A 25254-nucleotide genomic window follows, 5' to 3' on the forward strand; every position below is an offset into this window, starting at 1 on the left:
AAAACTCTTACTGAAAAAAAGACTTATATATATATACTAGCTGGCCCAGACCGCGTTGTCGGCCCGAAGTTTTAATCTTTAATGCATAGTTTTTAAAGCATAATAATTCACAAATCTGGCTAACATAAGTGGCACAATTTTTAGTATAAATGATGACTCGATTAAATAGAAATAAATAAGTAGTCGCCTATGTTGTCAACTTTAACTTCTTTTTTATATCAAAGCTACCGATTTGTGTTGGTAACTCGAAAAACGAGTTCAAGAATCCTACTACTGATTGTAATTTTTTCTTTTGGTAGTCTTGTAATGTCAACACATATATACATTTTTTATGTTAATGTATTGTTTTGAATAATAAACAAAATTGTGTTCATTTTCTAATTCTGTTCAAATTTAAATTCATTTTTAAAGCTTTTGCGGAGTTTATGTCTTTGAGATGAAAAATAATTGTAATCGTATTGGGAACACCATAATAACGTGAAAATCCTCGTGGTTCCACCACTACACATAAAATATTGAGACAAAAGTATTAAATAAATAAAATAACTTGATGCATTTGTTATCAATAAATTTGAAGTTACACGACTCTACCTTCGGGATTATGTTTTTCAATTTACCCCTACCTTGTAATTATTGTTCCATGATACCAACTCTGAACATTTTTAATGCGTATTACGACTTTAGAGCTATTATAATTCAGAATCAGAGAAAACTAGTATGTGAGATCCAACTGTGAATCAATTTCCACCAAATTTGAAGTCATTTGTAACTCTCGAAGTGCATGATACGACTTCGAGAAGGATTATATTTGGCCGGGCCGAATTTTGAATTCCCTCCACCTTTGGGTGTAGAAAACATTTTTATTATTGTAAAAAACATATTTTGACATGTTTTATTGTAACTTAAAATGTTGACCCTCTATAGGATAGTTACCGATGGAATATATCAATATTGTCCATTTCGCTTAAGACCTTAGTCTGATATAATGGGGGTATGTTGACCCACTCTTTCTGTTTTTTTTTTTCAAATATACACGATTTTTGAAGAAAATCGCTGATTTATTTCGCATGTATATGGGTTATAATTATTTATAATGTTAAAAAGCGGAGAAGGACTAGTGAGAGTAGGCCCATATTTAAGGTGTGTGCCAGTATATCCCATTTTCACACCCTATCTTTTAATGGCTAAAATATTGGGATTTGTAAAATTTTGACCCTTTGTGGTTAATGTATTCAAAGAAGTGGCCCGGAGAAATATTCTGATGTGCGGAGTTTGAAAATAATCGGATGCTTATTTCGCATTTTTTGGGTTTTGGTTTTTACAAATTTTGACCCTTATATATATCCAAATCTGAAACGATGTTGAGAGTTATATTTCTGAACTGCACCCAAATCGACTCAGAGTCTGAACTATGGTGGTTACTAAAAATAACTTTGGTTCTATTTTGTTTCCTTCTGCATGCTACAAACGAAAGCACAAAGACAGAATACCCCGTACCCTGTAGGGTATAATTTATAAAAATAATCACATATAATGTTCTTTACATTTTCGACTATTAAGGTCCTGTTTCTGTATGTGGATTCTTCGAATTTTTTTCTATGACATTCACTTTTTAATCGACAAACAGACACAGGGCTAATTTTTAGACAACAATTTTGGGTGTACCTGTGTATATTTCGGCCAATATATTTTGATGTTCACCTGCCATAACTCTTGTTCTCCACGACTTCATCTCGAATTAGTTCTTACGGCAGGTAAGATTGAAAATAACACTTCCAAAAAGAGTGTATAAATAGAAACAAATGAATGTTATGACTATTGGGTGTTCGGTTAACACATTAACATATGTACCTACGACTGAACAGGTCTGTTTGTCGACTGAATCTTCCGCCGTGGTTTGTTCGAAAGAGCTTTTTGATTAATTCTCGTTGTCTAATTAATGCGAGTAATCGTTAATGATATCTTCATTCATTCAATCGAATCACTTGTCCTGATTAATGATTTTATGGCGTTTTGGTACTTCGACGCTTTTGTTTTTCGGAGGCTGATTGATTCGATGGATCGTATAATGAACGATAGTTTGTTTTTGTTTTTTGATTTATTGTTACAGATTTCAGAAATGATTGTGACTCAAATGCGTTGAAGTTGGTATTTGGCCTAAAGACTTTTTTGTTTTCGGCCAAGGTCGAACACTGAAGAAAATAAACCATTTCCGCTGTTACGCTGTGTGATTGGCATTATTCCGAACGGGAGTGTACGTTCAAAATTCGTAATGAAATACGAATAGAAATAGTTATTTGCATAGATTTTATTTTAATGACCGGGTTACATGAAATTCCATATACGTCTGTTATTAGGAAATATTAAACAAATATTAAACAATTCTGAAAAAGTTGGCTACAATCATCAATTTACTCAATATCGGAAGGATATGGGTTCAAGAAAAACCTTGCATTATATGGTAATTGTTCTAGAATAACCCATTACGGAATCCAAATTCTGATTTTTTATTAATTCCGTTAGAAATTTTGCTAAAATCGTCAAAGTAGCGAAAATTGGGAAGTACCTTTATATGGGGGCTATAGGAAACTGCTATGTTCTACAACAAGAGATAAAACATATTTTGAACTCTATATACTGAATTTTAAAATATTCCGTTAGAAAGTGTATTTTTATATAGACAACGTTAAGCCACAGGAGGTATACCCTATTACGAACTCTAAATACCGCACTATTCCGTTAGAAAGTGTGGCTAAAGTCGTTAAAATATCGAATATGGGGAGGTACAATTATGTGGGACCTATACGAGAACGTTGACCGATATGGCTCATCTTCGAACTTGTTCTGACTGCGGACTCTATGCTAAATGTTATCTCTCTATCGCATGTCGTTTTGGACTCTAGCTTGATTACAACAGACAGACGGAAGGACATGGCTAAATCGACTTAGAATTTTACTCTGATAAAAAATGTAAATGTTTTTTTCGATTAGTTACAAACGGAATGACAAATTGAATATACCCTCCATACTATGTATGTGGAGGATATAAAAATATGGAATATTGCTGTGTTGCTCTTTAATTGGATAAGGTAATAATAGTACGTAAGTAAGGGTATAAAAGTATGGTAACAGTTTAGTAACAGGATTTAAATTGTCAATTCCATGAGTATGCGCCAAATAAATCCTCATAAAGGAGGTTAACCCGGGAAAGATCCTAATGTAAACATGCTATTATTATACCACCCACCATACGATGGAGGTGTATTAAAATTTTCATTCAATTTGAAATATCCGTCAGATATCCCGTTTAATGTAAACTCTGGCCAATAGTTGGTATTGTGTCTGGGCTAATTTCTTCTGAACTATTCAAAATTGAATCAGTTGCAATTTGACATTTCGGGTTCTCATATAATTTGTCCTAGCGCAAATGTTCCTGTATTTAACGGTAGCTCTTGGTTTTTTTTTAGCATTTAAAGACTACTAAATGAGTGGCAGCAAGTGACTTGGCATTTCGAGTTTCCGTTTGGGTATATTTCTGCTAACAAATAATGTTCCATACAAATTCACTATTTGGTAACTCCACTATATAAAGGTACCACCTAAATTTTGACCTCAATTTCTAATGGAATCAGCGGTGATTTGTTTTTTTTTTTTTTGGTTCCCATTGCATACAAATAGATCTCGCAAAAAGTATTTGCTATATACCTACGGTACTCTTGACTTTCGGTATTTTGAAGGTTTCTGCAACAATGTCTAACCGAATAAGTTAGACATTTCGGGGTTAAAATGGAAACTAAATATTTCATATTGTGGTAAAATGTATCATGCTGAAGGGTATAAAAAATTGGAACTACATTTTATCTTCTTTCATCTCAAATGTTGCATCTTTTTGACACGATAGGAGCGAAATGTTTCTAGTCATGGTAGCCATAGATGATATAGATACCGTTAAGGTCCAATCATTCTTGGCCACTGTCTAATTGTTTGTCTTTAGATGTGACTAAAATGTGCTAGCCTCTAAAATAAAACTAGCGCCGATATCCACACAAGCTCGTGTTTCCAAATTTTATGGAATACGTTGCGTTGGGTTACAAATCACGGAATTTTACTACCATCGATGATGCGCTTTGTAGTTAGTTGGTGAAAAAAAAAAAAAAACTAATGATGGTCAAATTGCCATACTCGCACATTCAAGGTTAATGCCATACACCAACCGTTTAGGTTGCCATGTAATGTGCGATGTGACTACGGTTATGTAAGCAAACAATCGTTGCATAATATTTCGCTCGCACACGTATTTGTGTATCGATATTGTGCCGTAGTGTGAAAGATAGGCCTATCTTTGGTTAACCATTATTGTATCAATTATAGAAAAAACATTTTATTCATTGGAGGAGCCAATATTAGATAGATGGGATACATGTGTACATATGGTAATACGTAAATGTCGATAAATAAAATACGATTGTATAACGCATGTTTTTTATACCCTCCACCTTGAAAGGAGGGTATATCAACTTTGTCATTCCCTTTGTAACATCCCTAAATATTCATCGTAGATGAAGCATAAAATTCTAAGTCGATTTAACGATGTCCGTTTGTTTGTCTGTCTGTGGAAATCACGATACAGCCCACATTATTTAGCAGAACAATTTGTATTGTGTCTAGGATGGTTGGTATTGAAAATGAGATGTATCGGTTCACGATTTGGTATAGTCCCCATATAACGGAACCCCTCGATATTCGGTATTTTAATAATTTTTGCCACATTTTCCACGGTTTTGTCTAAAAATTGGTATTTGAATGACATAATGGGTTCTAGCTCCGATGGCGAAACATTATATGTATAGGTCAATGGTTTTGTTTAGCCCCCGTATAACGGTACCTCCCGACATTCGGTATTTTGATGATGTTTGCCACATTTTTGCACGGTTTTCTCTAAAAATTGTTATTTGTGGGTCATAAAAAATTTGTATTTGTAGTTTGTAATTATGGGTTCTTAACCGGAACATAGTATGTATGGTTCCACGGATTTGTCTAATAATTGGTATTTGTAGTTCATAATGGGTTCTAGCTCCGGTGGCAGAAAATTGATTAATTATGTTCACGTTTTCCTATAGCGCACATATAACGATACCCACCGATATTCCGTATTTTGATAATCCTAGTCAAATTTACCCACGAAACTGTTTCAAATTTGGTACTTAAGAAGATTTGGTAGGTGACAATTCTTGAAGTATAAAAATGTCCATAGAGGTTCCCGTTTTGGTATGGCCCCCATGAACGGCCTCACCCACTTTATGTCTTTTTTTTTAAAGTTTAACAGCATTATGCAAACGGTCTTACTGATATTTGTAGTTTAAAGTGGAACACGTTTGAATTCAGATATTTTATATAAAAATGTTTTTTAACCCAATGATGGAGGGTAATAAATATTCGACCGGCCGAACTTTATGCTTTTTACTTGTTTTTCGAAAAGTCTCTAACTAGTTTCGTACCTGTAACCCGAAAAGAAAATTTATAAACTAAAATTGTGCTCGAATTTTTCGAATTATTTCCTATAAAACATTTTAATTCTTGATATAGATATTATCGGGGCGAAACACTGTGATTAGTGCATATCGATTGATATTCCGGCAATTTCTGACATTAATGGTTTTCAGCATGTAGTGCCTTTTTCCGCACAATTCGATAACAGTACCTCCAGGCTTTTAGTATTTTGAAGTTTTCAGACAAGTTTTCCAGTCAAATTACTTGTTATTTGCTTTTTAAATTCTCAGAGCAATGAAATATTAAAGCCCTCACAGAAGCAATATTTTCTGATATTCTGTATTTCACAGGGTCCTGTTCAAATTTATTAGATAATGAACTATAATTTGGCTTTAAATTGCCAACATAGGTCCTTGTTTTAAAAATCAAAAAATGTTTATCAAAGTTAAATAAAACAAGTAAGCAAAGGCTATAGTCGTGCGGGGCCGACCATGTGATACCCTGCAACACTACAATATGTTCGAAGTCCCCTTATATCGAAATCCATTTTTGAAGATTTTGTTTTTGAAATAATGTCAAAGAGCCCCGCCCAGAGGTTACCCTTAGTTTTTTGACCCGGAGAATTTGGCCAATATTTACACACTCCGAAATTCCGTGTCGATTAGTTTTCAATTGTGGGCGGCTACAAAATTAGAAAAAAAAAAATATTTTTCTTAGTCTATTTGCACTTCTAAATGCACATCTTAAGAACAAGAGGCTTTAGTTCTGACCCTACCCCCATGCAAAATTTCGTGTGGATCGGACGATATTTGCGATATGACCCTCAAAACGTAGTGTTGGGGGGTGTAAAATTTTACAAAATTTACAATTCAAAATTGTAAGTCAAATTGTAAAAACCGCATACGATAAAAAATATGACAAAAATTTAAAAAAAAATCGACAAAAGATATTCACTTTTTTATTGGTATATTTTTCCGCGATTTTCTTAGATTTTATCGTTTTATGGCAAGAGACCATTCCGAATTGATGGGAATTGTGGAAATCGGCCCAGCGGTTCTTGATTTATAACCAGAATAAATAAGATCAATTCTTTTACATATATATTGTACCTATTTTGCTATATATCCGATGTCTTGGCTATTAGCATCACTCTAACGATCAGAAGTGATCTTTTAATGTATTTGTGATTTGGCTGGGATTGACAATATTCGCGGTTTAGTGGATATTTTCCTATTTTCTTACATAAAAGTTAGGGTCTATTTTACCCGCTAATTATTGTCCGATGGCCGCCCAAATTGGTAGGTTTCTGCCACTCCTAAACTGTAACTCCATATAAATTTTCGCGTCGATTGGTTCATAATTGTGACCTATAGAGTGATTACAAATTGGCATGGACAGACGGACGGACGGATATACATAGCTAGATCGACTCATCTCGGCGAGATAGGAAGATCCATATATACTTTCCTATGTGGGAAACCAATATTTCGAGGTGTTACATAATTTTTGGCCCAATCAAACTTATAATACCCCCAACACATAGTGTTGTAGGGTATAATAATGAAAATGGTAGAATATGTTAACTAATAATGTCACCCCGTATCAACTAAAATAACCCAAATAACAAAACTCATATTTTATTTGTTTTGGTAGAAACCTCAAAAAATACCGAAAATCGGGAGGAATTGTTATGTGGGGGCTACACCAAGTAGTGAAACTGTAGCGTGTACTTTTGCAGGGATAGAACAGACCTACAGAGAGCACCAATTGTTAAGTTTCATCTAAATTGGTTGGAAATTGCAGCAGAAAACTTAAAAATACAGAAAATCGTTTTGTACCCTTTTCAATAACTTTCAAAGCTCTGGATTAAATAATGTGGATTTCGACAGACAGACAGACATCGCCAAATCGCCTTATAATATTATTCTGATCAGGAATATATATATACCTTTTTTGGTCTCCGACGAATATTTCGAGATGTTGCAAACGGAATGACAAATTTAATATACCCTCCATTATATAGTGGAGGGCATAAAAAATGTGTCTTAATTCATCAAAATACCGAATATGAGGGGTACCGAATATTGATTGTTATACCCATTAGGATCTTCCAATGCGAAATTAGAAAAGATTCTGCTCTATTATGTCGCTAAAAACATCAAAATCCCGAATATTGGGAGGTACTGTTATATGGGGGCTACACGAAAACGTGGATTCGCCAGACCTTTGGCAAAATACGCATGTGTGCAAAGTTTAGCGTTCTATCGCAATTCCATGGAAAGATGATTTCAACAGAAAAAAAACAGACAGGCTAAATCGACTTTACTCTGATCAAGAATATATATACTTTGTTGGGTCTGACATGGGTATTTTGAGGAGTTACAAACGGAATGACAAAGTTAATATACCCTCCATAGTATGGTGGAGGGTATACAAACGGAATTAAAATACATATAAGTAACAGTTTTTCCACCTACCTCATTCCGTTCGGAAGCTAGATTGATTTCCCAAGATGGACAGACACAGGGATATGGCTTAATTAACGTACAATCTTATGCCGGTAGTTGCGTTTTTGTAACACAATTAAATTAGCAAAGGTTCATCCAGACTCTTGCTCTTAAAAATTCAATATCAATAAAATCAAAATGTCATGTATTAGACCTATGCTGATTAAGGTTTCGGAAAACTTCGGAGATATTGTTTTATTTGTTAATTAAAAAAAAACTGTTAATTGGTTTTAACAGTTTTTGTGACTTTGGGGATTGAAACTTGTTTACGGCTACTTAAGCACTACAAACTTACAAGCGAATAGAACGTAATATATGTTTGAATGTATGTGCAAAGTGTATACACATGCAGAACTATTTGAAATATCAGGCATTGTTTCTCTCCACTGAGCGGGTTTATTATAAATTGTAATGCAAAAAAAAAAAAAACAATTGCACATATTTATATACACCTATCTATGTACATTCCTATAAATAAATTGCATATGTACGTGTGGATGTACCAGTACAGGTATATATTTAAAATTGTTCATGTTTAACAATTCGCTTGGAATTTATGTGGCGAGTGTGTGTGTGTGATGGAATATATGAGTGATCCTATGAGTCGGTCTCTAACTTACCTTCAGATTGTTTTGCTTGGGTCGATGCATAATTAAACCACCAAAAATTATAATTCGCTGACTTGCTTTGCTTTTCTTACAACAGACAAGGCAAACAGATGGATGGCTGGCTGGCTGGTTGGTTGGTTGGTGGCTTGAGTGACTAGCGAATAAATGACAGTGAAGCAGTGATGTCGGTAGACGACTTGGAATGTGTTGATGTTGTTGTTTTTGCTTTTTGGATGAATAGGTGTTGAAGTGCTGCTACAGCCGGCAATGATGACACTCGCGAATGATAACTGGCGTCGGCGTCAATGTTGGTTGATGATTAATGTATAAATAAACTATGGTATGTAGGTATATGGGATGTGTTGCGTGTCTGATTGATGCTGCACAATAAAATGGTATTTATGAAGACACTTTGGTACACATTTAAGTACGAACATACATACAATTGCTAAACGTATTAATGAATGAAGATGTACGTATGTGGGTAGTGGTGTAAACATGTACCTATTTAGCATATGCTAAGCACTTGTGTTGGTGAAAATGCTTAAACGCACCACTCAATTCTTAAGAAATCCATAACAAATGTTTTGGAATGGTTACTATTAAAGTGAAATGTTTAAAAATATTTAAGAAATAAAACATGACATAATGACATGTTATTAGATTTACTTCAAAATATACATTTTAAAAAGAATCAAGAGAATGCCGAACATAACGTTAGCAAAATTTGACATTTGGTTTTGTCCAAAGGTTTCCACCAGATACCTTTGGCCAAAACCATTTGGAAATAATTCCTTCCCAAGTTCACCTAAATCGAATTACGTGGTACACTTCAAATTGCATTTTTCTCCGCAAAAAAACATATGTACCTACATATAAAAGCAACTGATTCCACTGGTAGTGAATGGATAGATCATGGCTTGTGGTACCACTTATTTTTGTGGTAAAAATTCCGATTTAAGGCCAAGGAATAGGAAGGGAAGGGAGTGGGTGTTTATTGAGAGATAATTAACTCAACTATTACGAGTGCAACACCAGTTTGCACTCGTTTCATTTATGTTTAAAAACAAATCTCTACATATATGCACATGCATGTGTGTGTTAACTCATTCGCTCACACACATACATATAAATCGCACTGGTATAGCAATACAAATTAAAATAAAAAAAACATAGACACACTCGTGGTTAAAAGTAAAACAGCTAAACCGTAAATAAATAATTTTTCAAGAAATATTAAGTCAGTGTCGGTAGTGTACCTACGTCAGGGATAGAAAATTCAACGTAATGGTAATGGCGAAGTAATCCCGCGATCAATTTGAAATCTTGCATGTCACAAAAACACGCTAACACCTTCAGTGTAATGGACATTTTAAAATACTATTTACAGCATGTCATTAATCTCATGATAAGGTAATTCAAAAATGTTCAGTTCCCAAATTCAATTGTAACTGGACGTGTTTACCACATAGCTCATTTATTCATAGAGTGGCATATCTCATGTTTACATAGGTGTTCGACATAATTTAACAGAACAGTGTGTCGAGTCTATAATGCACTTGACTACTTCGAACCATGCTTGGTCTTGCTCTGAGATTTTGCACTGGCATTTGGTGATCTCTTTGCAAATGATTGGCTATGTAGTTTTGCGATTTTTTGGAGCAAACATGCATTAAATATTTGGATAGTCTCCAGCTCGTTGGCTAAGAAGGAAGAAGACCCCATTTTAGAACAATATAAATCACTAACATCATTTGTTTAGTTTTGTAGAAACTGTACATGTTGTAAAAATAGTTTGTGTGTTGAATGTTCTTCTTTAAATTCTATTCTTATTATGTAAATTAGTTAAATAAAGAAAGCACTTAAGATGCATGTGTTTTCCATATGCTATGTTTATGGTCGGTAATAAATAATGTAATAAATGTCACGGCCATAAATAGAAGATAAGAAAGGGTCGATCACAAATTAGGTACGTTTCATTTTCTCCCGCAACGTAATGTGTGCGTTAACGCACAGCGTGCATTAGTAAATAAAATGCATGTGTAAATGTATTAGATGTAAGCTTTAGTGTTAAGAATATGTTGTAAATAAATTGAGTTCCCTTCCAGCCACGGAACGAGAAAGATCATCTCGCGGCGTTTTCTTTTTCTTTCGATAGTTACATCGCTTGTGATGAGGTTAGGAGTCGACCTCATCATCATTTTTCGACCTTTAAAATTGAAAAGGAGTTTTCCAGAATCCAGTTTCAAAACATGCAAGTTGCAAGAAAGTTTATTCGAAAACAATTTGGTTAGATGGATATATCTAAAAATTCTTATTCATTCATTCTTAATGAAAATCATATATATTCAAATGACATTTTTAGTGATACGGAAGTATCACCTGCTGAAGGTAGTAATTAATTCTATCATCAATAGGTTCCATAAGAACTTGTCATATATTCTTTGCTGTCTCTAATTTTATTTATTTTTTCCTGTTTGTTTTCTTTCAACCAAAGAGCACTTGCTCTTTTTAAGCTTAAAATTTAAATTATTCAAACTTTTGTTTGTATTTGAAAAAAAAAAAAAAAAAATAATAATAATAATAAATAATATGGGCCTAATACGTGTGAATATTGATGCCTACGCAAAAGAAGATTCCCCAATTTTGTCAATACAGAAATACTTAGAACTTCTTGTGGACTTTTTTCATGCCATAAGGTACCGTTTGACCCTTTTCGCCTCGTCTTGATTTGAGTGAAAATTGTTTTGTTTTTGTTTTTTTTTTTGGAGAAATTTGTGCTTTATTTCAACAAAAATGTAATACGAAAGTATACATGAAATTAAAGTTGCCCAAATATGTAAAATTTTAATTATGTTTTCCTAATTTATAGTATATCTGTTTAAACAGCGCGTTTCTATTTAGAAGAAATTAAATATAAATTAAAGCGTTCGGATGTTATCTGGTGAATATTCAAGCATTATACCTAAATGACTGTTATTCGCGTTTATTGCTGCACACTGCTTTTACCAGCGACATAAAACAAAGCGACACTTTTGCTGCGTTCCCCCCAGAATTGCTCAGAGAAAACTTCTTTAAAACCAAACTACTGAAACACAATCATTTATTGTATATTGAGTCGTTTTCATACTTCCTGTAGCAGATATATTGTTGAATTAAACGCTTGGTCTTGAGAAAAAGCTAATTTCAAAGGTTTGTGTCTCGAAAATTAGAGCGAGTATGGGGGAAATTAAATAACATCTCAGGAAGAGCATGTTCATTTTTTTATACATTTTCTTTTAGTTTTGGAGATTTGAAGATTTAATTATTCAGGTTACCAATGTAAACACGATTTTCAATTAGCTAAAAGCAATTCGTGAAGCAAATAACGTATGAATAGCAGCGGTATTTATGTGAGCTGTAATCATGGTAGAAGAATAGAATAGTCGCATCGACATAACTGCTGGGACAGTGAACTGTTAAAACAATTTTGGAGTTGAAGATTTGAAATTGTAGAATCTTTTGAAAAATGCATAGGGTAATAACCTCCGATTGTCTTCGAATAAGAAAGCATATACAAATCTATTTATTTTTTACAAAAATAAAAAAAAATTGACATATCAATGTTCTTAAACGTTGATGCATCTACCTGTATTCTTCTGCCATGGCTGTAATTAAGTTTTACCGGTAGGAATACAACTTAGCAGAGACAAATGTTGGTTATAAATGATGATTCATACATTGAGGCATTATTGTAATGAATAGAATACATTTACTATGGAGGTATATTTAGGTGTGTATGCTCTGTAGTTCCAATCCAAACCGACTTCAAATAAATTTGATGTACATGTCTCATCATAGTGTATTATAAGTTTAAAGTGCAAAATATGCTGAAACATGTTAATGAACCGAATTTGGCGGACTCACTCCATCTACTTGGAACGATATTTCGTCATTGAGACAGACAAATGAGTGGTGCAAAATCCAGGGGGTTTAAAAGAAGACTAAGACGCATCTTTTGTAAATGTTGAGCTTTTAAAACTGAGTTAAGTCAGTCCTGCGGAACTTTTTGCCTTCCATTATGCCAAGATTTGGTTTATGATCATGTCTGCTGCCTCAAATATTTCTAGATTGTGGAGATTTCATATTTTACTAGTTTTGCAATTAAAAACCAGTAAAGAAAGTCTCCACTTAATAATTAAAAGTTTTTATGGGAGAATTTAATCATACACGCTATGATTATAATTATAGTTTAAAATTTGTATATTTTAAATTCGGACTTGTATTGCCCATTTGGTGCGAAATTAATTTGAAATCGGATAAAAATATATATGGGAACTATATCCAAATCTGAACCGATCTCGATAAAATTTGGCAAAGATATTTCTGAGCTGTATTTGATATATTTCCCAAAATATTGTTGTTACAGAGTGCATATTACGGCTGTGGGTAACAAATACAATAAATCGGATGAACAATATATATGGGAGCTATAGCTATATCTGAACCGATCTTCACCAAACTTGACATACTCTCTTCTAGACTCAGTTCGGACGTAAGTGCACGTACACGTTTGGTGCACAATAAAAGGCAAATCGGACGAAGATATATATGGGAGCTATATCCAAATTTTGACCGATTATCTCCAATTTCAATAGGGTTCGTCCTTGGGCCAAACAAATGATTTGTACCAAATTTCATCTGGATAGGGCAATAAATGCGATCTGTACTTTGTTTACAAAAATACATGGACAGACGGACGGACATGCATAAATCGATTCAGAATGTGATTCTATGCAGATCATCAAAAGGAACTATGGGTCTATCTTGTTTCCTTTTGCCTGTTACAAACAAATGCACAAAGACATAATACCCTGACCACCTTGTGGTGTAGGGTATAAAAAGTAAAGCAAAAAAACTATTAATTAGAAGGAGTTAAAATACCTTCTTTGGAAATTGGCATAAAGCCTTGAAAATTAAAAAAAAAAAAAAAACAGGAGCCATACCTAAATATGGCCTGTTATATCGGGCCATATTCTTTCAATACCAATTATTCTGGCCATAAAATCCTATGTTATTTTTATACAAAATTTTTATGGTCTGCACAAATTAATGTGGCCTCTATCTGGATTTAAAGAAACAACCAAACAGATGGACACAGCCAGATCGACCTCGAATTTATGCTTAGCCAGAATACAAAGAAATACAAATTTAGCATACACCCATCTTATTGTACTATGAAATTCAGCTTCCGAACGGAATGAAGTATGTTCATTAAATTTTATTCAAATGTAGGTTAGGTCCATTGAACTTTTGGTATGGAAAGTGGACGTTATATGACATAACCTCCATACAACGGTTGTACCTGATTTAAACTTTTTTGAAGTTTGACCAAATTGTCACTTGAAATTGCTGTCAATAACCAGTTTGCGTTTACAGTGGGCAGAAGATACCCTTGAACCGAATTGACCGTACAGGCCTGAATTGTGGTGTGGCCTACATATAACGGTTCTTTACGATATTGTTTTAAAGTTGATATTTGGAGTTAGCAATAGATAATACCTTGTCGAGCAGCTAATTGACTATACAGGATCACGTTTATGCATGGCTACCATGTAACGATACCTTTCGATATGTCGTATTATTTTCTTGCATTTTCACTGCCAATTTGTTGTACAATACTATTTTAGTGTTAAATCTAACTGCAACCTTATTTTAGATCCCTCAACTACTACTTCAAAGGACCAGATATCTTATGTAAACTGGCACAATTCACTATTCCGAATGGTTCAGTTAATGGCCCAGTTATAAGGTCGACAACGTAATTTGAATTCACCTAAAAACTACAATAGATTTCCATCAAGGTGAATTTATCGGGTGTACAGTGAGTTCATCTGTAGCCTTCTCTTACTGTCAAACACATTGTTTTAATTAACCAGTAAGGAAAGCTCAAAAGTCGGGCGGGGCCGACTATATGATACCCTACACCACTACGCATATTAAGTAGAGCTCTCGTAAAAAGGTTTATACAGGGCATTTCAGAGCTCTATGAGATATTTGGTACAAAATCAAAATCTATCTAATTCTATCGTGCATTTTACGAACTATAGCTATCTCTGAACCGGGTTTCTCCAAATTTGACGTATTAGCTTCTAGACTGAATTCGGTCTTATGTACGAAAATTCAGGTGATTTGGGCTGATATTGACCATTTAGTGCACATTTAACCCGAAATCGGATGAAGATATATATGGGAGCTATATCCAAATCTGAACCGATTTCGATAAAATTTAAAACAGCTATTCCTGTGCTCCATCTAATACCTGGTACCAAATATCACGGTTGTGGAGTGAATATTACGAATGTAAGGGACTAAAACACTAAATCGGATGAAACATATATATGGTTGCTATATCTATATCTGAACCGATTTTCACTAAATTTGATGTACTTGCTTCTAGGCTGAATTTGGTCCGATGTACTAAAATTCAGTTCATTTGGACTTATATCGGCCATTTGGTGCACAATTAACCCGAAATCGGATGAAGATATATATGGGAGCTATATCCAAATCTGAACCGATTTCGATAAAATTACAAACAGATATTTCTGGGCTGTATCTTATATCTGGTACCAAATATAATTCTTGTGGAGTGCATATTACGAATGTGAGAGGCTTAAACACCAAATCGGATAAAACATATATATGGGAGCTATAGCTGTTTCTGAACCGATTTTCTCCAAATTTGTTGTATTTGCTTTAAGGCTAATCTCAGTCACATGTGCCAAAATTCGGGCCATTTGGGCTGATATTGGCCATTTGGTGGTCAATTAACCCGAAATCGGATGAAGATATATATGGGAGCTATATCCAAATCTGAACCGATTTCGATAAAATTTAAAACAGTTATTTCTGTGCTCCATCTAATACCTGGTACCAAATATCACGGTTGTGGAGTGCATAGTAGGAATGTGAGGGACTTAAAGATCAAATCGGATGAAAGATATATATGGGAGCTATAGCTATATCTGAACCGATTTTCTCCAAATTTGATATACTTGCTTCTAGGCCGAACTCGGTTGGGTGTGCAAAATTCAGGTAATTTGGACTGATAGTGGACATTTGGTGCACATTTAACCCGAAATCGGATGAAGATATATATGGGAGCTATATCTAAATTTGATCCGATTCTCACCAATTTCAATAGGGTTCGTCCTTGGGCCAAAAAAATATTGTTTGGAAAATTTCATCTCAATCGGATAATAAATGCGACCTGCATTTTGTTCACAAGAATACATGGACAGACGGACGGACGGACAGACGGACTGACATGCATAAATCGACTCAGAAATTCTATGAAGGTTCTCAAAAGTAACTATGGGTCTATCTCGTTTCCTTCTCTATGTTACAAACAAATGCTCAAAGACATAATACCCTTACCACTATGTGGTGTAGGGTATAAAAATCTGTAATAAATATTTTTTTATTTAACGAAAATATATACGTATTATACAAGGTTTATCGCAAAAACACCTTTGAATTTACCTTCAGTGTAACCTTACTAAAATTGCCTTGATTTCAATTCAATTATTCGTTTTATTCAGTCAATTTTGTCAAAAATATTTATTTCAATTAAAAAAAAAAAAAAAAACATTGAACAATTGGAAATATAAAACCATAGTAAAATTAAAAAGGTACCTTTATTTTCTTCATTTTCCTTATAAAAGTTGTCTTATTAAAGGACAGGTTCCTGTCTTTAATTTGTGCATTTACAATGGATTTAGGAATCTTCAATGATAAACGATATGTTTGAAAAAAAAAAAATTGTAAACCCTCTTAATACTACCATGGGTACTACAACTTTCAATTCTTTGAAGATATGCAAGGGAATAGAAGAGACTGGTAAGGCAATTAACTTTTTTCGGTACCCAGAGATGAAAGGACATTTCTTTTTATTGATATTGCAGAAAAATCTTATATATTTAATATATTTTTGCCAAAAATTACAAATAAGAAATTCGCCGAAATTATTTGGGCGAAATACTTTTTTTTCGCTCTAAACACAAAGTTTGGCCATATATGTAAATGAAAAATTCTACTTGTTTGGTGAATTCGCCTCCTGGTCGACCTTATAATCGGGTCATGGTTCGGCTGTCATTTCATTCTATTGCTCACAAATTTACTGCACTTAAATATTTTATTTTACAATTCTTTTTCTTGTTTGTTCACTTTCGATGGTTATGTCACTGAAATATACTGTTGTCGTTCAACAAATGCATTACAAACTGACAAACAAAATCATTCAGAACACATTATTTTTACATCTAAAAACATTTTTCTATTCATCATTTTTGCACAACACTGTATGTACGTTTTTATGCTGTATTATTAAAAATTTCGTAAATAAACTCGTTTGCTTCTCTCTTGTGTTGTTGTTGTTGTTATCGTTGGGTTTCTGTGATCTGAATAATTTTATGGAAAGAATTTGTATCCGTTGAATATTTAACAGGTCGAGCAATTTTTTGCCAGCCTTTTGAACGTCACTACAACTTCGTTAACTAGCTCATCTTCCATACAAACTACTGGACTTTGAGGAAACACACAAACACTATCCGCAATACTGGTGGCCAAAGTGGAATCGTGCAGACCACGATTTTCATTGAACAATGGAACGAATTGAGTGCATTCGATGCAAGCACAGACTGCAAGGCAGTTTTTTTTTTCAATTGCACAATCTTCATAAACGGATATTGTGGAAGTGAAAAAGAAATTGTGTCCACCGAATAAAGACATTTGTAGAGTTTGTCTGGATACGAACTTCACGAGGGACACAAAACGCAACACTTCGCAAGCTGGCTTACTTTACTGAAATCACTTCTGGCCGAAACTCGGATTTTCGAGTCTGCAAACAAATAAAACCGACAAACCAATCGAGCAACAAGTCAATCTGCGACTAAAGATGGTATTTTTCGCACCGTCGCATGATCCGCTAAGAAACACCTAAGCGAACCTGATGTCGCTCTCGCTGTCGACGTTGTCGTTGTTTAGTTGCTAGCTGATCTCCAACTCGTTTCAACATGCTCAAATGGCAGCGTTCAGGGGGCTAGTGGATAGTGAGGTGATCGAATGGTGGTGGCATACGAAAACAAGAAACAGAGACCATAAATCGATCGACAGTTGATGGTGTCTTTGAATTTAATTCGAGACAGAGAGCCGAGAGTGCCAGCGCCGAAGATGGCCATTTTCAAAGTGCTTGGACGACTGGCTGAGCAGCGGACCACGGACCATGGGAAGTCCACACACACGTACGTATACGTATGCGTGAAATCCAAACAAACCAATAAATTGAGAACGTTGAATGAATAGCAAGCGAGCGATTGCACTGCCAACTGTTTTTATCGAATGTGCGGATGTAGCGTGCATGTATTCTCTAACAAAGGCGGAGGAAACAGTCGCCGTTGTTGCTATTCGCATGGCTGGAGTAAATAAATAAACTGCTGTGGGTACGTGTTCGAACGTGTTGTGTGCGCTACGTTGTGACGTAGTGCGAATTATAAAATATGCATCTCCTAGTAAATGCCAAGCCGGTTTACCTTTCAATAACCGTTAAAACGACGAACATTTATACTGCGAATAAATGTTCATACATACTTACACGCACACACACACGTACGAACCACCGAACGTGTCTACCTTGTTGTTTTCCGTCAAAGAATCGCTAAATTTGTCAAAAGTTTAAAAATCTGTTGTGCGGTTCGAAGAGCTTAATAGAGAGACGGAATGTCAAATGTAAATCTCATTCATACCTAATCGCGAAACCAGTTTTAGGGCACCACAATTCTGTTTAAATCCACTGATTAGAGAGCAGCTTAAAAATGTAAGAAGACAAAAATATCCTTCAACGCTTTTACAATCTACAGCTCAGTATTCCATTTTTCCTATCCAAAAACACAATTTTGTGTGGTTACCGGTCTCTTTATTTCTATACGGAATTCAATAGTTAACATATTGAAACTAAGGAATCCGAATAGTTTGATCAAAATACTCGAAGATGTGGGCGTGGCGTTTCTAATTTGGGAATATAACTACGTACTTTTTAATTTTTGGAGAAAGGAACAACTCAAATTGCTGCTTGTTAACTACAGCCAATAAACCATGACGGGCAGTCTTTTGAAGTTGACTATTAATTAGATGACAAAGTTGTACAGACCCTGTCGAGTATTAAGTCATCATCCAGCTACGTTATATGTCGAACCGCAACATGCAGTTGAATAATATTTCCGTTAATCATTACACATTGGATTTAGAAATTGAACTCTGAAAACAAGGATTAGGGATGGGAATACAGCTATAAGATTTTACAATATTTTACACGATTATCGCTGTACTTGCGTGCAATAGAAAATATAATCAAAACCAATAAAGGAAAGACAAAAGTTAGCGAGACCGCCACTTCATCACTTTTTAATAGGGTGCGTCTTTTGGCCAAATTAATGAACTGTCTCATTCGGACAATAAAGGCGACTTGTAAATTGATTACAAATATACATGGAAAGAAATGCACAAATCGTATCCGGATGCGATTAAATACATACCATGAAAAGGAAATATAGAGAGAACCATAGCAGTAAAATATCACCAAAATACCAGACATGTTTTCCAAAGTTGGAAGGGCATCATCCGATCCCCTCATCTCTAGCACTCACAATGAATGCAAAGTAGATCATAACAAGTAAAAAAGCAGTTAGGTTCTTTTTACACCTTCCATCAGTTTGGATAATTACACATGTAAAAATATGTCGGTTAATGTTGAAATTTCAGTGTTCGAGGGGTATGCGTGACTACTGTCCTGAGAAATATATAATAGAAATTTGAAATAATTCTCTAAAAAGTGTGGCTTAAAACATGAAAATACCTAATACGGGAGTACGTTATGGCAAAACGTAGACCCATATAAAAATGGTTTTGCAACAAGTGTAGAAAATCCTTTACGAAATCCAAATACCGAGTTTTAGAATCCGCTATGATCAGTGACTACCGAATTTTATACAATAACGTTAGAAAGGTTAAAATGGCAAAATGCCGAATATGGGAATTGACCGTTATATAGGGGCTATAGAAAACGTGGACCTATGTAGACAATTCAGTTCATTATGAACTCCAAATACCAAATTGTAAGCTACTCCGCTAGAAGCTGTTGCTAAAATCGTCAAAATACCAAATTTCGGGGGTACAATTATATGGGGGCTATACGTGAACCAATATGGCCCATTTACGAACTTAACCAGCCTACTGCAAAATGTAATTTCTTTCTTCTATCTCCATTTGTTCGAAAGATAGCGTGACAACAGCAGACATACAGACGGACATTGCTAAATCGACTTAGAATTTTTGGAGGAGTTACAAACGGAATGACAAAGTTAATATACCCTCCATAGTGTGGTGGTGGGTTTAAAACATAGGTGCAGACGTGAATGGGTTGATATAGGACAATAAAACGAAAGAATATGTGAAATATTTGCTTTTGTAAATACAACTTTAGAACAAAGCTTTCTACGAAAATTAAATCATAAAAAATAAGTTTCCTGTTTTAGTTAAAATTTTCTAATATTATAGAAATTACAATATTTTTTTATTGACGTTTTGACTTTTCTCAATAAGTTGTAAACGGCGGCTGTAAGTACAGCTTTTGTTAATTAGCAAGTAAGCAAAGGCTATAGCCGTGCGAGACTTACCCCGCCTCCACTACAACATTTTCTTCTTTCATCTTTCAAGTTATGAGGATACATAATTGGATCGCTAAAAGACCATTCTAAATACCAGGTTTGGTTTTTAAGGGGCTACAAATAATGTTATAAATTAAGGTCCTTGTTGTAATTATCCAATACTATGTTTGAACATGACCGGAGCCCCAAGAAAATGGCAAATTCCGCCCTTTATCATGTTTATGAGAATTCGAAAGAATATTTGCAAATATAGATTCATGTGTATATTTTGCTATATTACCGATTTCAGGTCAGTTGTGCCACTTTTATGAATTTGTACAAGATTTCGTCGAAAAGTGACTTTCAGTATTTCAGAAGTTTTCACACAGAAACTATGAACCGCTAAATATTATCCGAAGACCACCACTCTAACCCCACGCAAAATTACGCTTATAATTGTGACCTAAAAGCCACTGCAAAAGCGGTCCATTTCATCCCCTAATAGGTTTCGATCATCTCCCCTAATATTTTATTCTGACCCCAACCGCTTGTAAAATTACGTGAGGATCGGACCATTGAAACATTTAGGCTAGAGAGGAAATATTACAAACTCAAAAGTAGCCTAAACACACATTTTAAGTCAAATCGATTCGAAAATATAATCAAAACCCTCGAAATAGGTAAAATCAGGAGGTACCTTTATATGAGCCCTACTTCGAAACATTGACATTGAAATATTTCCGCGAAGAGGTCTTTTACCAGAAACCAGATGCCAAATAAGGGCAAAATCAATTGAAAATGTGACCAAGACCATGGTAATAGCTAAAATCACCGGATACCATCACATAAGAGTTATAATGAAGCATGGTCTTATACTTATATTTATTTGAAAGAATTTGTTCTTCTTTCTAAAATCTCAAATTACCAACATTTGAAAGCAGCTATATCACAATGTAGGCCAACTTGATACATATTTTTTACAAATGATTCCTCATATATAACCCCTAGGACTGTATCAAATTTAAAACATTATCGTAACTTTTGCGGAGTATAGGGCAAAATATTTGCGGCCCTTTGTGTATGGTTAAGCTATATAAAAGGGACTCTAAAAAAGTTAGATCCTGGAACCCCTCTTTTGGGATTTTTATATACCAACCAAAAAATTTCCTAACCCCAAGATTGTCTGCGGCGCTGTGTAATTACTGACGATAGCGCATAGTGCCCGTATAACGTTATCTATGATATATTGTTACTTTTAAGAGTTCGGAAGTATTTTCCGAGTATATGAATCCTTTTCTTACTATAGTTTCAATTCACTCCACTATTTTGTATTGTCCGCATATTACAGTGCCTCTTCATATTCACTGATTGAAGTCCCAATGGATTTTGCATTTTGAGTTCTCATTGGATGGATTATTTCTTCGGTGGGGAGTGTCAAGAGTGTCAAGATTACGTCGTATACTAACTGTGGAACAGATATCTTCATGATTTTCTTCTGATATTTCTTCAAATATTAGGAATTTAGATAAATCGAAAAAATGGGTGCAAAATTGGGCGTGGTCTCTTTTTCCTGCATAAAAACATAAATCGATGTAGAACGAACATTAAAAAAATATCCAAATAGTTCCAGCCGGCCTCAACTGATTAAAAAGTAGACGTGGTCAGTTCCTCAGCCCCCAAATAAATACTTAGGATTACAGGGAAAGTCTACAGTTTGTCGTGTAATAATTTTAAAACCGACATATTCATTGTTTGGCAAATATAAGGATTTTAGATAAATCAAAATTGTGGGCGTGGTCAATATTTTTCCTTTAAAAACCCAACTCGGGGAATGACGAACGTTTGTACAAAAAATTATGCAACTCGGTCCAGCCGTTCTGAACTGATTCCATTACCAACGAAGAACAATTGATTTTATATATAGATTGTATTCTGCTTGTTGAGCCCTTTCATTTGATACCCATATTGATGGGATTGATAAAACCTACCTTATTCGCCAATTTTGTAGCGGACGCCATATTGGATTTCAATTTTTTATATTATATTGTATTCTGCTTGTTGAGAACTTTCATTTGATACCCATATTGATGGGATTGATAAAACCTACGTTATCCGCCATTTTGTAGCGGCCGCCATCTTTATAATGATAATGAATAAACATAATTGTATTGTCACCAAAATCCAAAGTGTATACAAAATTTCAGATTAATCGGTTGTCAGGAAGATGGTGAAATTTGAATTACTAAATTTGACCCAAGAGTAAATAATAAAAAAACGGGGTGAGCTGAACCTTTTAAAAAACACTATAAATGTGCATTACACTTCAAAAGTCAAAATGGACATTTTCAAATTTCACATTTTACGCGATTTTTTTGGATTTTATCCTTTTTTGCGACGAGAGAATTCCAAATTACATTTCAAAAGTCAAAATGGACATTTTCAAATTTCACATTTTACGCGATTTTTTTGGATTTTATCCTTTTTTGCGACGAGAGAATTCCAAATTTGTGTGTATCGTTAAAATCAGATCAGCGGTTCTTGAGTTATAAGCGTAGTAACTAACTTTATTTTATATATATATATATACATATATATATATATATAGAGAGATTAGAAGTACGCGTGGTCAGTCCCTCAGCCCCCCAATAAATCCCTAGGGTTGGAGGGAAGTCAACAGTATCTCGTGTAATAATTTTCAAATTGATATCTTCATTATCTGGCAAATATAAAGATTTTGGATAAATCAAGATAGTGGGCGTAAAAGTAGGCGTGGCCAATATTTATTTCTTTAAGAACCTAACTCGGGGTATGATGAACGTTTTCAACTGATTCCATTACCAACGAACAACAATTGATTTTTATATATATATAGATTTTCTGGTGTAGGAAGTGGTACTCCAAATACCAAATTAAAAACAATTAAGTCCAAAAATGTTATATAAATCGTACAAAAATGTGGATCTACTGTCAACTCTAAATACAGTTATATGGGGACTATCACAAGAAGTAGTTGCCATGGCGAACTCCAAGTACCAACTTTGAAATGAATCCGGTGAAAATGTGGCTAAAATCTTGATAATACCGAATATGTGGAGGTACCGTTACATGGCGACTATATAAAAACTTGTTTCATACATATAGGAACACAACCTGTCAATTTACATCAAATTCTGTTCAAAATTATGACTAAACAGCCAAAACTCCATCTCCAAAAATGCATCTCAACCAAATTTTATCAATCTACTTTCTTTCGTTCGTAAGCTAGAGTGATTTCTACAGACCGACAGACATACGGACGGACATGGTTAAATCAAGGATATACATACCTTGTGGGGTCTAAAATGCTTATTTCTATAGAGGGTTAAAATAGCGAAGAACTGTATCATTCAGCCTTCGCGAAAATGCCAGACGGCAGACTCCAGCAGATTATGAAAGGAGAGCTAGACATAGGAGTCACGTGTATCGGTGTTTTCAAATCTTACATCGTAAAGTAACATAAATTGAAAAGTGTAAAGTGTTCGGATTTAGATTCCTTGGAATGCAATTTTAATTGACAATTTTATTTTGTCAATTAATATATGAACATTGAAAATCCAGTGTAAATTCCATCCTACCTTTTGAAATTTGGAGTTGAAGAAGGACTTTCGTATTGCGGTGTTTCGGACCAATCCATCGAGATTTTACCACATGTTTTAATGTAGCCCAACAAAATACATCAAAATACATTGTGAAAAAGGCCGTAAGAATATTTAAAATCAAAATTTCTTTCGTAATTTTTAAAAAGTCAAAGCGAATAAATCTTCAATACCAAAACTTTAACGGCATTTAATACCATCGTTTAGCTACCAAGGACAACATCTAAAACTGGATTAATTGCCAAGCAGTGGCCAGCGAAATAAAGCAAAACAGTTCACAGTGCTGAATGATATCCAAAGCAGAGGTGTGATGTGCCAGAATCTCCTTTAAAATGTTGTCTGTCGGCATTTCTGGTCGTGCTAGTACGCAAAAGCACAATCGAATTCTTTGACGACATCGTCTATCGGAAATTCTTAAGATCTTATGTAATGAAGCAGCAGAACGCTTTTATGATAATTTAATGGCAACAAACGGTGATTGAGAAACAAGTCTCAGCGGTATTATAATTGTATCATTTCTAACACACGAACATCTATAATGCCAGCAGATATGAATCTTGTTTTGTCACACACACACACACACACACCGCTTTCATCTAGCTGTGGCTGTTGCGCACAATGTCGCGACTCTAAATAAAAATAATGTATTGAAGAACATAGATTTCGAGATACTTAGTCTGGGTAGTTTCTAACTCTAATTTATAAAATTTTAAAGCCAAATTTTGCCCTTCTGGGGCCAATTATGAGGTTTAAAAATTTATACGTAAACGTACTTTTAGTTTCAAATTTGTTCACACCCCATAGTTATAGCGCGTTTACTTACAAAATCTTTGCCAGTTAAATTTGTTGTCATTGGCAAACTATCAGGTTCAACATGTATAATACGTCGAACATTAAAATTCTCCAAGTTGAACAAATTCAACATTGACAGTATTTGTTTGTGTGTGTGTGTTTCTTTGTACATTGTAAATAAAAGTAAGAAATAACAAAAATGTGGATGTGGTCAATTGAAAATGGTATATCGTGTATTAGGTGGACCTTTTATGCATATTTTCATCCATAGCTGTAGTTTTTAGCTTTTTGCACACCGTCGTGACACTGTAAAGCGCAACATCGAGTACGGCATTTAAATAGTCAGCGACAGTAAATACGAGATCTGGTTTGTCAATTTTAATGAGAAATTCACAATGCCGAGTCAAAAAGTATTGACTCAACCAACGACCGAAATTAGACAAATAGTCAATGAAGTTCTCTATTAATATGTATCAAATAGTTAGGCGATGAGGTAATGACTGGGAGATATTCAATACCCCACTAAGGCATTAATTCT

The 25254-nt window shown here is 34.5% G+C and overlaps 1 protein-coding gene across 4 annotated transcripts in view; it reads right to left on the minus strand.

The window, feature by feature from the left end:
* The window catches only part of LOC101899641 (uncharacterized), a 32081-nt gene extending 14499 nt beyond the window's left edge, over positions 1-17582 (minus strand). The window contains exons 1-2 of one of the 4 annotated variants that reach the window (XM_011295005.3): positions 17446-17543; positions 8618-8985 (exon numbers count right to left, since the gene is read on the minus strand). The gene's annotated coding sequence lies outside the window, so the exon portion shown is untranslated. Of the gene's footprint in view, positions 1-7967; positions 8107-8617; positions 8986-17402 lie in introns of those variants that run through there. The other 3 variants (XM_005185385.4, XM_020037426.2, XM_011295007.3) reach the window with 3 other exon arrangements.
* Positions 17583-25254: the final 7672 nt, after the last annotated feature.

The sequence above is a fragment of the Musca domestica genome, unplaced genomic scaffold (assembly GCF_030504385.1).
Source record: "Musca domestica strain aabys unplaced genomic scaffold, Musca_domestica.polishedcontigs.V.1.1 9, whole genome shotgun sequence".
NCBI lineage: Eukaryota > Metazoa > Arthropoda > Insecta > Diptera > Muscidae > Musca > Musca domestica.